The sequence below is a fragment of the Numenius arquata genome, chromosome 9 (genome assembly GCF_964106895.1).
Source record: "Numenius arquata chromosome 9, bNumArq3.hap1.1, whole genome shotgun sequence".
Lineage (NCBI taxonomy): Eukaryota > Metazoa > Chordata > Aves > Charadriiformes > Scolopacidae > Numenius > Numenius arquata.
In genome coordinates, this window is record NC_133584.1 from 33,303,324 (window position 1) to 33,319,298 (window position 15,975).

At 42.9% G+C, this 15,975-nt stretch overlaps 1 protein-coding gene across 1 annotated transcript in view; it reads left to right on the top strand.

Moving 5' to 3' along the window:
* The window catches only part of EYS (eyes shut homolog), an 895,325-nt gene that overhangs the window by 384,633 nt on the left and 494,717 nt on the right, over window positions 1-15,975 (top strand). The gene's annotated exons all lie outside the window — the stretch shown is intronic.

Consider the following 15,975-nt stretch of genomic DNA (forward strand, 5'->3'; position numbering starts at 1 on the left):
TTTTAATTTCATATCAATGACCTGAACTCAAGGAAGAGTACACAGGTTCATCTGCTTATTGGAGGATCCAATTCTTGCTAAGTAGCTCAAAATGTTATTTACATTAAGGCTTGATTTCTGATTTCTTAACCCATACATTCAGCTGAAACACATTAAAAGAGGTCGTAGAGTGCAAAGAAAAACAATGTTTTCTGAATTCAGCCAAAAAAAAAGTATTACCATAGATAAAGAATAAATTTAAAAACATGATGAAATGCTAACCTTATTATATGAATTTGCACAGAACCAGAGTAACATTTTGACTCTGCTGACAAGTGACTGACACTTGTGCCTTTAGTGTTAGAATCATAGAATGGTTAGAGTTGGAAGGGACCTTAAAGATCATCAAGTTCCAACCCTTCTGCCCTGGGCAGGGACACCTCCCACCAGACCAGGTTGCCCAAAGCCCCATCCAGCCTGGTCTTGGAACACCTCCAGGGATGGGGAAGCCACAGCTTCCCTGGGCCAGTGTCTCACCACCTTGCAGGAAAGAATTTCTTCCTAATATCTAGTCTTAATCGAACCTCTTTCAGTTTAAAACCGTTACCCCTCATCCTATCGCTACACTCCCTCATAAAGAGTCCCTCCCCATCTCTCCTGTAGGCCCCCTTTAGGCACTGGAAGGTTGCTATAAGGTCTCCCCAGAGCCTTCTCTTCCCCAGGCTGAACAACCCCATCTCTCTCAGCCTGTCCTCACAGGAGAGGTGCTCCATCCCTCCGATCATTTTTGTGGCCCTCCTCCTGGACTCACTCCAACAGGTCCACGTCCTTCCTGTGTTGAGGACTCCAGAACTGGATGCAGTACTCCAGGTGGGTCTCACCAGAGCAGAGGAGAGGGGCAGAATCACCTCCCTCGACCTGCTGGCCACTCTTCTTTTGACACAGCCCGGGATGCAGTTGGCTTTCTGCACATTGTCAGTTCACGTTGGGCTTCTTGTCCACCAACACCCCCAAGTCCTCCTAAGGGTTGCTCTCAATCCATTCTCCACCCAGCCTGTGTTTGTGCTTGGGATTGCCGTGACCCAGGTGCAGGACCTTGCACTTGGCCTGGCTGAACTTCGTTAAGTTCACACATGCCTACTTCTCAAGCCTGTCCAGCTCCCTCTGGATGGCATCCCTTCCCTCCAGCATGTCTAATGCTCCACACAGCTCGGTGTCATTGGCAAACTTGCTGAGGGTACACTCAATCCCACTGTCCATGTCACCGACAAAGATGTTAAACACCACTGGTCCCAGTACTGACCCCTGAGGAACACCACTCATCACTGGCTTCCACTTGGACATCGAGCCATTGACCACAACTCTTTGACTGCACTGATCCTGCCAATTCCTTATCCACTGAGTGGTCCATCCATCAAATCCATGTCTGTCCAATTTAGAGACAAGGATGTCATGTGGGACAGTGTCAAATGCTTTGCACAAGTACAGCTAGATGATGTCAGTTGCTCTTCCCTTATCCACCAACACTGTAATGCTGTCACCAAAGACCACCAAATTTGTCAGCACAATTTGCCCTTAGCAAAGCCATGTTGGCCATCACCAATCACCTCCTTATTTTCCATGTGCCTGAGCACAGTTTACAGGAGGATGTGCTCCATGATCTTGCTGGGCCTGGCGGTGAGACTGACCGGCCTGTAGTTCCCCAGGTCTTCCTTTTTTCCCTTTTTAAAAACAGGGGTTATATCTCCCCTTTTTCAGTCAGTGGGCACTTCACCAGACTGCCACGACTTCTCAAATATATAATCATAGAATCGTCTAGGTTGGAAGGGACCTTTAAGATCATCGAGTCCAACCATCAGCCTAACACTGCCAAAACCATCACTAAACCATGTCACTAAGCATCACGTCTACCCATCTTTTGAATTCTCCCAGGAATGGCAATTCCACCACTTTCCTGGGCAGCCTGTTCCAATGTTTGATAACCCTTTCAGTGAAGATACTTTTCCTAATACTCAGTCTAAACCTTCACTGGTTCAACTTGAGGCTGTTTCCCCTTGTCCTCTTGCTTGTTACTTGGGAAAAGAGACCAACACCCACCTCGCTACACCCTCCTTTCTGGTAGTTGCAGAGTACGATAAGGTCTCTCCTCAGCCTTGTCTTCTCCAGGCTGAACAACCCCAGCTCCCTCAGCAGCGCTTCATAAGACTTGTTCTCCAGACCCCTTACCAGCTTCGTTGCCCTTTCTTTAACATGCTCCAAAATCTCAATATCTTTATTGTAATGATGGGCCCAAAACTGAAAACAGTATTCGAGGTGCAGCCTCGAACAGGGGACGATCACTTTTTCTCAGAAGAGAATCACCTACTACTACCACCCTTTGCCTTTTCTTTATTGCGCTAGTTGTTCTACAGGTAGCAAATCCGGCTGCCTTACTCATCTCCAGCCTCTCTCCTGATGTGACAGGTCTTTCTTCTTCAGTCTGCAGAGTGGTAAACCAGTTCTGCAAGGGCACCTCAGGCTTTAGGGGAAATCTCTGCCTGCTGTTGGTCCTTGCTGTCACGAGCTTCCATTCTTCCATGTTACTGACCCTCCCTCCCTTCTGTGTGTGCCAGTCTGGGAGATTTTAGCTGCTTGGCTGTGGGTCCACTGCAGACTGCGCTTGGAACCAGCTGTCTATCTCCTTCTCAGCCTTCCTGAAGCTATGCAGCCTCCTCACTGCCTCCTGCAGCTCAGCCACCTGCTGCCGGATGTCCTGCACCTGGGCACACCTTTTGCAGGCAGGTCTGCTGCCTATCCCTGCCCCAGGAGAAAGGTCTAGGCACCTCCTGCAGTCTGAGGTCTGCCCTGCAGCCCCTCCCTTCAGCAGCTCCGTCTGCCGTCTGGAGGCATCGGCCATCGATAAGGTGGATGGTGCAGACCCCCAAGCCAGAGCTGCAGCCTTTGCTCTCAGATGAGTTCCCACCATTCTGCCTTGAGGGTCAGGGAGGATGAGTGCCCTTGACCTGCGCAGATGGTCACAGAACAGTGCCCGGTGTTCAACCAGTGGAATGCTCCTCCTTCAAAGAGACACCCTTCCTGTGCGGCCTTCCGTGGAAACTGCCCTCCGAAGTCCGAAGTAGAGTAGCTCTTTACTCAAGATCACAGTTGTTACTGCTTATTGTTTGTATGTTTATGGTACGTGAGTGTTAAGATATAACAACATGAAACGTGAAAGATACCTCCTGAGTCACTCAATCTAAAACCTGTTTTAACTAAACGGTCATCCATTTGTTGATTGGAGTGATGAACTTCAATGGTTGTAACATGAACTGTTGAATTTGTACTGCCGGTGTTATAAAGAAATAAGCAACTCTAAACGTTACTTTTTGTAGCGTACCAAATATGAAACTTAGTGTACATAGAGAATAGATCTTTTGAGTAAAAAAACACCGTGCTTACATAGTCATCTTTTAGCCCTAAGATACCCTTTTAAATACAGCTTAGGGACTGTTTTCCTCTATATGATTCCAGAGTCCTTTGTTTTCATATATATTACTATAAATACAGGAAATTTGCTCATAATCTAAGGAAATCAAAGGAGAATCAAAGGCTATGTCAGATTTCATTTTGACTTGGTAAGTTACTAAGCGTTTGTTAGAGAATCTGGAGGCACAGTGCAAGCAAGTGGAATTCTTACGACTGTGGAATTATCAATTAAATGGAACATAATCAGCAATTTAAAATTAAAAGCATAATAAGGAAATATAATCAATAAGTATAGCTGCATCTTCATTTTCACAAATTAGTGTGATGTTGCATTCTGAATCTGCACTGGTACATAGTTATGTAAAGAATAAAACAAAAAAATACATACATATATATATTCCACTGAGTTTGATACTAAAAAACTGCTAAATAAAACACTAATACTGCTTTCTCTTCAGCTGCACAATATAACATCTTAAAAGGAATAATTAATTAAACAAAGTGTATTATGATCATTTACCCTCAAGGTCATTTTCCTAATTGAGTTGTTAATAATTTCTTCTTTATAAATCTTACCATCTGAACAACCTTGCGTTAAAGTGTAATCCAGATGATTCAGACATGTCTCAAGTGAAATATTTTTCATGTTCAGGAAAAATTTATTTTATATGCAAGTATAAACCATAAGTGTCTGAGTCACCAGGTCTGCTGCAAAATGGGTTTAATAAGAATACAATTTTTTTGATGGTAGAATTTTGTTTGATAATTCCTAATTGCTTCATTTGAAAGGATTCTAGGATTACCAAGTCTTTACTGCCTTCATTGACAGACTTAAGTCTTTATTTTCTGATTTTCTTTGTTTGAGGTTAACTGAATAATTCTAAGATCTCTTGCAAGGACTAAAGGGGTTTTTTCCTAAAATGTGTTGGATTGACCTTGGGCAGCTGTCAGATGCTCACCCAACTGCTGCCTCAGACTCCTCTCATCAACAGGACAGGAGAAGAAAATAAAGATAAAAAAACTTATGGGTCAAGATAAAGAGAGAGAGATCACTTATCAACTATTGTCACAGGCAAAACAGGCTCAACTTGGGGAAAAGTATTCTATCTTATTGCTAATTAAAATAAATTTTTGGATGGTAAGAAACAAAGACAAAATTCCTTCCTTCCTTCCTTCCTTCCTTCCTTCCTTCCTTCCTTCCTTCCTTCCTTCCTTCCTTCCTTCCTTCCTTCCTTCCTTCCTTCCTTCCTTCCTTCCTTCCTCCACCCCTTCACTGGCTCAACTTCATTCCCAGCTCTTCTACCTCCCTGCCCTGAGTGGCACAGGGAGATGGGGAGTGGGAGGTTGTGGTCAGTCCGTAACAGCTCCTCTGCAATGCTCCTTCCTCCTCACGCTTTTCCCCTGCTGCTGTGTGGGTCCTCTCTCCAGGCTGTAGTCCTTCAGGATATACCTGTTTCAGCATGGGCTCTCCACGGGTCACAGTTCCTTCAGGAAATAACCACCTGCTCCAGCATGAAGTCCTCCATGGGCTGCAGTGTGGGTGTCCTGCTTGTGTCAGGAGTGCTTTCCACAGGCTGCAGGGGAATACCTGAACCACTGTGGTCTCCTCCATGGCCTGCAGGGGAATCTCTCCTCCAGCACCTGGAGCACCTCCTCTCCTTCCTTCTTTGACCTTGGTTCTTGCAGGATTGTTTCTCACTTCCCCCTCCTCACCTTGACTGTGAAGTGTTTTGCCCTTTCTTAAATACATTTTCACAGAGGCACCACCATCTTCACTGAGGGGTTCAGCTGTGTCTTACAATCACAGAATCTTCATGGTTGGAAGGGACATTTGAGATCATTGAGTCCAACTGTATACACACACACAAAAAAACCCAAACAAACAAACAAAAAACCCCCACAAAACAAAACACCCAACCCCACAATCTCGGGCACTAGAGCATGCCCTGAAGTGCCATATCTACACGTTTCTTAAATACCTCCAGGGATGGTGACTCCACCACCTCCCCGGGCAGGCTGTTCCAGGGCCTGACCACCCTCTCAGTAAAGTCATTCTTCCTAATATCTAACCTAAACCTCCACTGCCGCAACTTTAGACCGTTTCCTCTGGTCCTGTCATTATTCCCTTGGGAGAAGAGGCCAACACCCACCTCTCTACACCCTCCTTTCAGGTAGTTGTAGAGGGCAATGAGGTCCCCCCTCAGCCTCCTCTTCTCCAAACTAAACATGCCCAGTTCCCTCAGCCTCTCCTCATATGACTTGTTCTCTGGACCCCTCACCAGCTTGGTGGCTCTCCTCTGGACACGCTCCAGAAACAGTGGGTCTGTTGAAGCCAGCTGGAGCTGTCTGTGTCCAGCATGAGACAGCATCTGGTCTCTTCTCCCAGAGGCTGCCTTGCAGCTCCCCACCCTGCCCCCCCTGCCAATGCTTTGACACCTCCACGCAGTACTCAAAATAAGATTTCAGTGCTGAAAATAGGATGTGTATTAAACTGAGATACATAAATTCAAAATTCTGATTCGAACTACCAATTATTGGACATCTGATTTAAAAGATGCCTAAAAATGACTAAGTACCATGAAATCACCTGTGAAGGTTCCGCCGTCATTTCTGCAGAGCAGTAATTATTCCTCAGTTCTAAATAGCTATTCTCTTTACCTCAGATCTACCCTTAGAGTCTTATCTTCTCTATGAAATCAGTACAAACTGACATTTGAAAGTGACTAAGGGTGCACTTAAGTTGTACGTTAAACCAAGTCAAAACCTTGGCTTAAATAACTCATCTTGTATTTTATCTTAAATGCCAGCTCTGAGCCCCAGCCTTCCTTATCCTCGGTCTCATAACCTGCTGTTCATCTTGTCTACGTGACAATGAAGACTCTGCTCTGCTTCTTATACAATGGGTTGACCTAACAAAAAAGTCCCACAGGATACAATCAATGAAAAAGGAGAGGAGTTTTCTTTATCTTTTTGACCTTCCCAGATACTTCTACAGCTTCTACAGCGATTGTATTTGCACTCCTCAAACCTCTGTCTGTATTCCTTGCTATTGATATCCAGAGGAAGAAGAGCAACTACACTACTAACCGAATTGACTATTTATCTAGAGTCAGAGGGGAGGATTCTCATGGTACGCTCCCTCAGATGTCAAAGCAGGATGCAGCTTACACATCAAGAGAGGCAAAAACTGATTGGCACATCAAGAACAAATTTAACACGTATATTGATAGAACTGGCTTTCTGTAATAAATGCAGGGGTAGATTGTGTCTGTCTTTTAGTTTAATGCTTAGAGCAGGTTTGGGGAATTTTAGGTTCAGTGAACGCAGCGTCACAAAAGGGCAAATTTACCTAATGCATTTTCCTGAGAAGTGCTATAATGTCCATGCTATAAGTTAGCCTGATTTGTAAGGTAGAAAGGGGGCACTTTTGCTGTACTTGTTGATCTTCAACACTATTCAAGCAAAGATTTCCTGGGCCATAAAGAACATAGAACAGTAATGTGTAACCTCATCAAGGAGTTGGCTTGAAGTACAACGTCTAGACTGGTAGTTCCCTTTCCCTCCCTGAGAGCCAAGGTTAGGGCATAAACATTCTTTTTTCTCTCAGACTGACTTACCGTCTACTAACTAGAGCCTTGAGCCATAATTTAACTAATTAAATCTTAGTCTGGTAGCAGCTTTGTTCCAATTACTGCTGATCCTTGTTCAAGGAATAAAGTGGTCAAGAAGGCATGGCAGAAGGCCAGTAAGGGTGAATAGGAAACACCTGACTGAGCTCAGATGCAGAAAAGAAACACACGTTTGGTGGAAGGAGCAGGGATGGGCTATTTAGGAGGAATATGAACCCATTGCCCAGGTGTGCAGAGTTGAAATTAAGAAGGGAAGAGCTCAGCTAGAGCTGAGAATAGAGAAGGATGAGCAGAGCCACAAGAAGGCCTTCTATATGTACAGTGGCAGCAAAAGGAAAGCGAATAAAGAAGTGAGCCTGGTTCTCCGTGAGGAGGAGAACCAAGTGACAAAAGACATGGAAGAGTCTGAGGTACACAAAGTTGTCTTTTTTTCAGGGATTGCTACTACAGTCCAGTCTCAAGCCTCCCGGGTTCCTGAGCCTGGTGGCAGAGTTGAGGATAGTCCTTTTTTAGCAAGCCTTCTGGTAGATTGTGATCCATAAACCACAACCGTCTGGGCCCAAACAGCCAGCTTTTTAGCCAGCAGCTTTTTAGCCAGCAGTTGTCCACTCTTCCAGACTTTAGCATCCTAACTTGGGTACAGGAATATTACAGGACACAGTGTAGTGTCAAAGCCATGATAAAATCAAGAACAGTGACACGCACTGGTGTCTCCTCTTCCACAAACCTAGTCATTTCATCATAAGAGACAATCAGGTTGTTCAGGCATGGTTTTCCCTTGATAAACTGATAGAATCATAGGGTGGTTTGGGTTGGAAGGGACCTTTAAAGGTCATCTAGTCCATCTTCCCCTTCAGTGAACAGGGACATCTTCAACTAGATCAGGTTGCTCAGAGCTCTGCTGTCCAGCCTGACCTTGGATATTTCCACGGATGGGGCACCTAACATCTCTCAGGGCAACCTGTTCCAGTGTTTCACCAACCTCATTGTAAAAAATTTCTTCCTTATATCTAGTCTAATTCTACCATCTTTTAGTTTAAAACCATTACCCCTTGTCCTATCACAACAGACACCGCTAAAAAGTTTGTCCCCATGTTTCCTCTAGGCCCCCTTGAAGTACTGGAAGGCTGCTATAAGGTCTCCCTGGAGCCTTCTCTTCTCCAGACTGAACAACCCCAACTCTCTCAGCCTGTCTTCACAGGAGAGGTGCTCCAGCCCTCTGATTATTTCTGTAGATGTCCTCTAGAATCTCTCCAACAGGTCCATGTCCTTCCTGTGCTGAGGACTCCAGAGATGGACACAGCGCTCCAGGGGGGTCTCACCAGAGCAGAGGAGAGGGGCAGAATCACCTCCCTCGACCTGCTGGCCACTCTTCTTTTGATATAGCCCAGGATGTGGTTGCAGCCCAGGGCTCCAAGTGCACATTTTCAGATCATGTGCAGCTTTTCATCCACAAGTACCTCAAGTCCATCTTGGCAGGGCTGCTCTCAGCCTTTGCTGGTTGTTCACCTGCTGTTGTCGCCTTCTTCTCTTTCTATTGCCTAGAAATGGTTTATAAGAGTTTTCACTGCATGGTCTTCCAGGGACCAAAGTGAGGGTCACTGGCCTGTAGTTCCCCAGCTCATCCTTTTGGCCTTTTCTGGGGAGATAAGTGCAGTGTTTGCCTTTCCTAGTCACTGGGGACTTTCCCCAGTTTCCATGGCTTTTCAGATGTGATAGAAAGCAGCATTCCAAGGATGTAAGCCAGCTTTCTCAGCTCACTCAGACGCAGCCCACAGGGTACTGAATTACAGGAAATGAATACAAGAATTGAATACAAGAATTTCTGCTTGGCCCAGTGTTCTGTATGCCACGCCAGAAACCAACTTAGATTATTATGTGTAACCTTTGTTACCCAAGTTCACTATTTGGATGTGACCTTTTGATGATTTTATTTCAAATCTTGTATTTACAGCTTCAGCAACAGGAGAAGATAGTCCAGTATATATTTTCTTCTTTGAGGAAACATTTATTTCATGTGGTCTGTAAAGGTTACTATATCATATAGCAGTGACCTCTGACTAGGAAGCTTGAGAATGTATTTGTAGTTTCAAAGCACTGAAGTTACTGAACAGCTAAGAATCCTGTTTTTAAGAAAGGTTTCTATAGTGCATGCAAAGTTTTGGGTCCTCAGTCGGGTTCTCACAGTCCTTAAGGAAACAAAGTCAATAACCACCTAATTTTTTGTACAGATTATGCTGAACTGAAGCTATGCTACAGTCCATTCATAACGAGTGTTTGGCAACAGCAACTCTCACTGTGCATACAAACTAAATTGGGTGATTAGGAACTTGGATGACAGCACAGTCCCCTTGTTTAGTAAAATATAATTGTTTTGGGTTACAGATCTGTGCCTTTAGGGAAGAAATGCTTGTCTTTTGGCAAAGAATACCTAAATGTGAAGTGTTTGTTCTTCATGCTCATTACTGTCTAATTTGAATGTATTTAGTATCGCAGCTCTAAGGTGATTTCACCAATGTGTTGTGCAGTTAATTACTATTTATCTTCAAACAAAGCCAGCTTTTTTTCTGGATTTATAGGAGTCAGTAAAAGATGAATACAACTAGCTTTGCTTCTTATTTTTGACTGCTGAAAAGAAACAGTGTGTTATTTATGAATAGCATCAATGTAGAAGACACTGCTTTATAATGATTAAAAGGACACCGTTCATGCAGTCGTGACATGTTAGGACTTACACCTGTTGCCTAAAGTGGTATCATGGACCAGGAGAAAATCTCAATTTGATTCTCACAGACTTTCCTTCAAGTTTCCTGCACCTTCATAAAGGTTATTAAATGCAACATTAAAAAGAGTTTCAGGTAACTTCTTCTTTTTGCATGCATCACTCCATATTGACAAAAATCTTGAATCCGATTCTTGCACATAATGTAAGATTATGGTGGTGCATCCTCTCCCACATTCTCTCTCTTTCCGTAGTTGGCCTGTTTAATATTAATCATTTCTACTAAGAGGAAAAAAAAAAACCCAACAGAAGAAATATTTTCAATATGTAATATCCACTAGGTGCCATCTGTGCATTCTGTCTGTGAAACATTCTTGCTTCTTGAAGTCGTCAGCACAGGAAGGACATGGACCTGTTGGAACGGGTCCAGCAGAGGGCCACGAAAATGATCAGAGGGATGGAGCACCTCTCCTATGAAGACAGGCTGAGAGAGCTGGGGTTGTTCAACCTGGAGAAGAGAAGGCTCTGGGGAGACCTCATAGCAGCCTTCCAATATCTGAAGGGAGCCTACAGGAGAGCCAGAGAGGGACTCTTTGTCAGGAAGTGTAGTGACAGGACAAGGGGTAATGGTTTTAAATTGGAAGAGGGGAGATTTAGATTAGATATTAGGAGGAAATTCTTTCCTGTGAGGGTGGTGAAGCACTGGAACAGGTTGCCCAGAGAAGTTGTGGATGCCCCATTCCTGGAATTGTTTAAGGCCAGGCTGGATGGGGCTTTGAGCAACCTGCTCTAGTGGAGGTGTCCCTGCCCATGGCAGGGGGTTTGGAACTCGATGATCTTTAAGGTCCCTTCCAACTCTAACCATTGTATGATTCTATGATTCTATAATTCTTATCAAGTGGATTTGGAAATGTCTGAGAACAGTTTTGTAATTTGTTAGTGAAAATGGGGGAACGTGATCTCCCAGACTCATGCAGCTGACAGCAGTGAGCATCCTGTACATCACAGTTCAAAATTTGCAAGGTAGACTGAATGGCCGAAGAACATAATGTAGTTGTATCAGAATGGTGTCAGAATGGCTAATTAGCACTCTTTAGAGTCATGGCAGTAAAGCCATATACAATGCCATACTAACATGACTAAAGTGCTTTTGACCTTCCAGAGCTACTGCTTTGCACATCTTTCTTCGGGACCTAATGCTCTACTGCATTATGCTACCTGGACATGTGCTGATAGTTCTTTCCTCATTTTTCTAGTTTCTAAAGTCCTTCAGTGCCTGACTTCCCATGTGGATTTTGTGGAAAGGCTGGTCGCCTCTCTCAAAGGAACAAATTTTACTGAGGCTTCCAAGAATATTAGCACCATTCTTGTTATTTCTGTCGTGTTGCCACAAAGTGGCAATCAAAGTAATTATAGTAGCAGTGGTGGTAGTAGTAGTAAGAATAGTAATAGTAATAACAACAACAGCAGCAGCAATAATAATAATAACAATAACAATAATAATAATAATAATAATCCCTTCCTCCAGGAAACCATGTCTCATCACTGTTAAACATGGTATCCTAATTATGGAAGTGCTGCTGTGAAGCTCTATGGTTTGCCGTATGCTTTTGATCATGGTACAATATATAGCACATGAGTATCTTCCATAGGACACACACATAGTATTTAACAGAACAGGAACCTTCAATAAAGCTGAGATAATTCCCGGCTAAACAGATAGTAATGGAAATTGATAACATCCTAATTTACCTTCTCATAAATATAATCTACCAGATCAGTGTTTTAGGTAAAGCAGATGTAGAATCCTTCCCTGAGGAATTTTTGAGCTGCTTGAAATGCAGAATTCAGGGGATAGGACTATCCAGTGAGAACACCTGAGAGCTTGTGGGCAAGTGATTATATCTAGATCTTATCTGTTATGGTAAGCAATATATTAGGTGAGTATTTAAATGATCTAGAGCTTGTGGAACCAAAAATCAGTGCTTCATATTATACCCACAACAAATTGGAGAAAGCCCTGAGCTTTTCCCAAGTTGTCACTGCTAGCTAGGAAAGTCTCTCTGCTTTTCAGCGAGTGTAACTTTGGAGGGGTCTTTGAATGTATTCAGGTATGCCACTGTGCATGCTCCTCTTGAAAGGAGTTTCTATTCTGTAAGAGTTACCAAGGCCCAGGGGAGCGAAATCTCAATTTCCACACAAATTGCTCTGCTACAAATGCTGTGACAACGGAACTTTTAAACCGCTTTAATGCTAGAACACCACAGAGGACCATTATACATCATAATGCCAGTCTGTTCTTCTGTGATTCTGTGGTATTTCTTTAAGATTTGTGTAAGTTGTAAATGTATTTAATGTCTAAATCTTTTATATTAAATTATTGTAATATTTCTAAAAGATAACGTTACAAATGAAATAAGAGTATTTTAATACCTATTTGTGATAGTGTGGTTTTTTGCTATGTACTCAAAAATTCATGACTGGGAACTAGTTAGATAAAAACATGCAATTCATCATGTTTGAAGGATCTGGGAGTCCTGGTGGACAGTAAACTATCCATGAGCCAGCAATGTGCCCTTGTTGCCAAGAGGGCCAATGGGATCCTGGGCTGCATAGGGAAGAGTGTGGCCAGTAGGTGGAGGGAGGTCATTCTCCCCCTCTACTCTGCACTGGTGAGGCCACAACTGGAATACTGCGTCCAGTTCCGAGCCCCCCAGTTCAAGAGAGACAGGGAACTACTGGAGAGAGCCCAGCGTAAGGGCAACTAAGATGATTAAGGGATTGGAGCATCTCCCTTATGAGGAAAGGCTCAAAGAGCTGGGGCTCTTTAGCCTGGAGAAGAGAAGGCTGAGGGGAGACCTTATCTATGTTTACAAGTACCTAAAGGGTGGGTTGAAGGAGGATGGAGCTGGACTCTTTTCAGTGGTTCCCAGTGACAGGACGAGGGGCAACGGGCACAAGCTGGAACATGGGAAGTTCCATTCAAATATGAGGAAGAACTTCTTTCCGGAGAGGGTGACAGAGCCCTGGAACAGGCTGCCCAGGGAGGTCGTGGAGTCCCCTTCTCTGGAGATCTTCAGGACCCACTTGGATGCTGTCCTGAGTGATGTGCTTTGGGCAACCCTGCTTTGGCAGGGAAGTTGGACTAGATGATCTCTAGAGGTCCCTTCCAACTCCGACAGTTCTGTGATTCTGTGATTCCATGATCACTTAAAAACCTGTGGATGTTTCAATCAGTCACAGCAATAAATATCTAAAGCAATGACTGGTGATTGATGGTTTCACTTTGCAGAATTCAACATGCTGGAACTGTAAAGTTGTGCTTCTTATTTCTGAAAAGAATGGCCATGGCAGCGTCATGGATTTTTTTGCTTCTCTGCCAGCAATTTCTGTCTTTTATCCTCAACAGGGTTCAGAGTAGATGATTTCATGAAGAGTATTTTGTTCACTAAAGCAGAATGGGTTGACCTGTCATGCTAAAAATCTAGTAGTTTTCTTAGCAATTCCAATGTTTTTTGGGGGTTTTTTTCCCTAGTTTGCAGTGGAAATAGGTATGGGGCAACTCTCTGGCTCTCAATGATTACATGACTTGGATCTGGGTTATTTCCCCTCAGTCAGACGAAAGTACTATTCTAAGTTGCCAAGTTCTCATTTGAAACAAATAGTGACTCTGTTGTGCTACAGTAATTAAATGAACCAAACGCTGGTGCCTAGATATACTACCCAAAGCATACCTGCAGTTTAACTAATACATTTTCTCATCAGTAATTAAGATTATTTCCAGATATTAAGATTATTTCAAGTGTTTCTACTTTCTGCTTGTCTGCATGGAGTCTCAGTGTGTGATTAGCATCAATCTAAATGGGAAAACAAAAGCAGCCAACCTTTTTGCATACTTTCTTTTTGGATTTTTTTGAGGGAGGTTTGATTTGACCAATTATAAATTATTATTTATTATTTAATATTATTCTTGTTTACTATTATTAAATTTAATACTCGTATTTTTATTATTACATAGCTTGAGAATTTTTTAAATTATTAGGCTGTGGTAAAATACATGCTATTCACAAACAATTTTGCATTTCACCGTGATCAAATTCTTGTTCTATTGTCACCTACTTCCATGCACCCGCTGCAGACTTTCAATCCCATGCATTTTGCCGTTAACCAGGCTACCAGGTCAAGCTACCGGGGAAATTTCATTCTTAAATCAGAATAATTCAGGTTGGAAGGGACCTTGTGAGGTCTTTAGTCCAGCCTCTTGCTGAAAGCAGCGTCAGCCATGGGGTCAGACCAAGCTGCTCAGGGCTTTGTCCAGTTGGGTCTGGAAAACCTGCCAGGGTGGTATTGTTCTCCTTTCTGATGGGACATTTAAACTGTAACGTGAACAATACACTACTTTATTAGTAGTAAGTATGATTCCTTGTGTCCCTAGAAGAGAAAGACAAGTTGAGTTTGTAGCTATACAGTAAACTTTGATTATCACTTGACTGTAAAAAAGCGTAAATGCTTCAGTTTTAAATAAGATTATTACAGACTACATAAAAGATGCCAAATAGAGAAGAAAATCGAAAGCTATAATAATCATCATCGTAACATTAGTATATTCTGGAGGCATTTAGGTTAGAGAGTGATAAGGAAGTAAATGTGAATATTTTTTTTTTACACAAAGCTATACTTGTATTATCTTAGAGTGGTGCTAGAACATCTTTCTCGTGGTGCCTTCGCCACATTGTGCAGCTCTCCAATTTCCCCTTATTTTAATTTTATTTTTACATTCCATTTTATGTTACAATGTTGAAATTAAAATGGCCAATAAACTGTGACTATACTGAAAAAAACTATGGGTATTTCTCTGTAAGACTATGTGTGTGTGTGTGTGTTTACATTAACTTATATATGCAATATATGAAATACATACATTATATATAAAATACAACATACCAATACGGTTCTTTTCTCCCTATTGAACTGTATTAGTTCAAATGAGAGATACTTTGCATCTTAGAAACTTGTCTTTCAGTTACAAGTTTTCAGTTATCTGTTAGCTTTAAAAGTTTTTTCTCAATTGTAATAAAGTAATTGCTCCTACTAAACGTTATGTTCTTAAAAGCAAAGTTAAAATGTCATAAATATTGAATTGATATTTGCAGCTTGCCTGGCTACAATGAGACCTACTCTGGCAATATTGACATCTCTGACATTTTTGTCACGGTGTTTCCAATGTTCAGACATGAATTAATAGATTTTACGTGCACTGTCTTCAGATATACCTTCTTCTCCATCCCTTTTTGTAAGTTTATTCATCTGTGAACTGAATCATAATTCTAAACTGTGGTGTCTTTATGTATAGCTTGCTTTATATCATTTTGTAGCCCAGTAAATATGATTTCAGCTGTGCAGGGGCTCAGCCTCTCCATGGCCTGAGCTGGGTGTCACTGGTTTAACCCCTGCACCGCGGCCAGTGGCTGCTGCCTCCTCTGCTCCAGCTTCAGCTCTGGGGTGGCCCCGCTGGGGAGGGCTGTCACCCTGTCCCCCAGTCACTGCCTGACAAACCCTTTGTGTGCCTTGGGCTGAGGGCCACGGCCAGGCTGCAGCTGGCAGCCTGGGAGAAGGAAGGGGGCTGTGACAGGGAAAGGTATAAAGGGAAACCAAAGCAGAACCCAAGACTAGGAGAAGAAAAAGGTATCAGCATCATGTTCCTTCAAACAAACAGAAGAAAGAAATCCCCCACCAGGCACCTCACAATCCTCCTGGCAAAGATACCTTGGCGCCGGCAAATCCTTGCAATGCCCCTCCACCCACCCTCCGTCTACAAGTTTCAGGAGAAAACTGTAGCATCACATTTTAGACCCGTGGGGACATTTCAAGCCTGAGCACACCACCAGTGGGAAAGGATTAGATAGCGTTTGCAGGGATTTCTGGTATAACCATCTTAACTATTGTAATATCACTGCTTTTCAGTGCTGATAATTTTGACTGTCAGACTGTTAAAACATTAACAGGAACTGTCATTAAATTCTAGAGACTCTATATGGTGTGTGGCCTTTCACCTGTTATAAGATTAGGAATTTTTGAATTTCTATTATTTTGAGCAGAAAGTGTTTAAATCACTAAGATCTGATGCTTGATCTGGCGCTCTCGATGACTAGACACAGCAATAAGCCACGAAGCAATTTG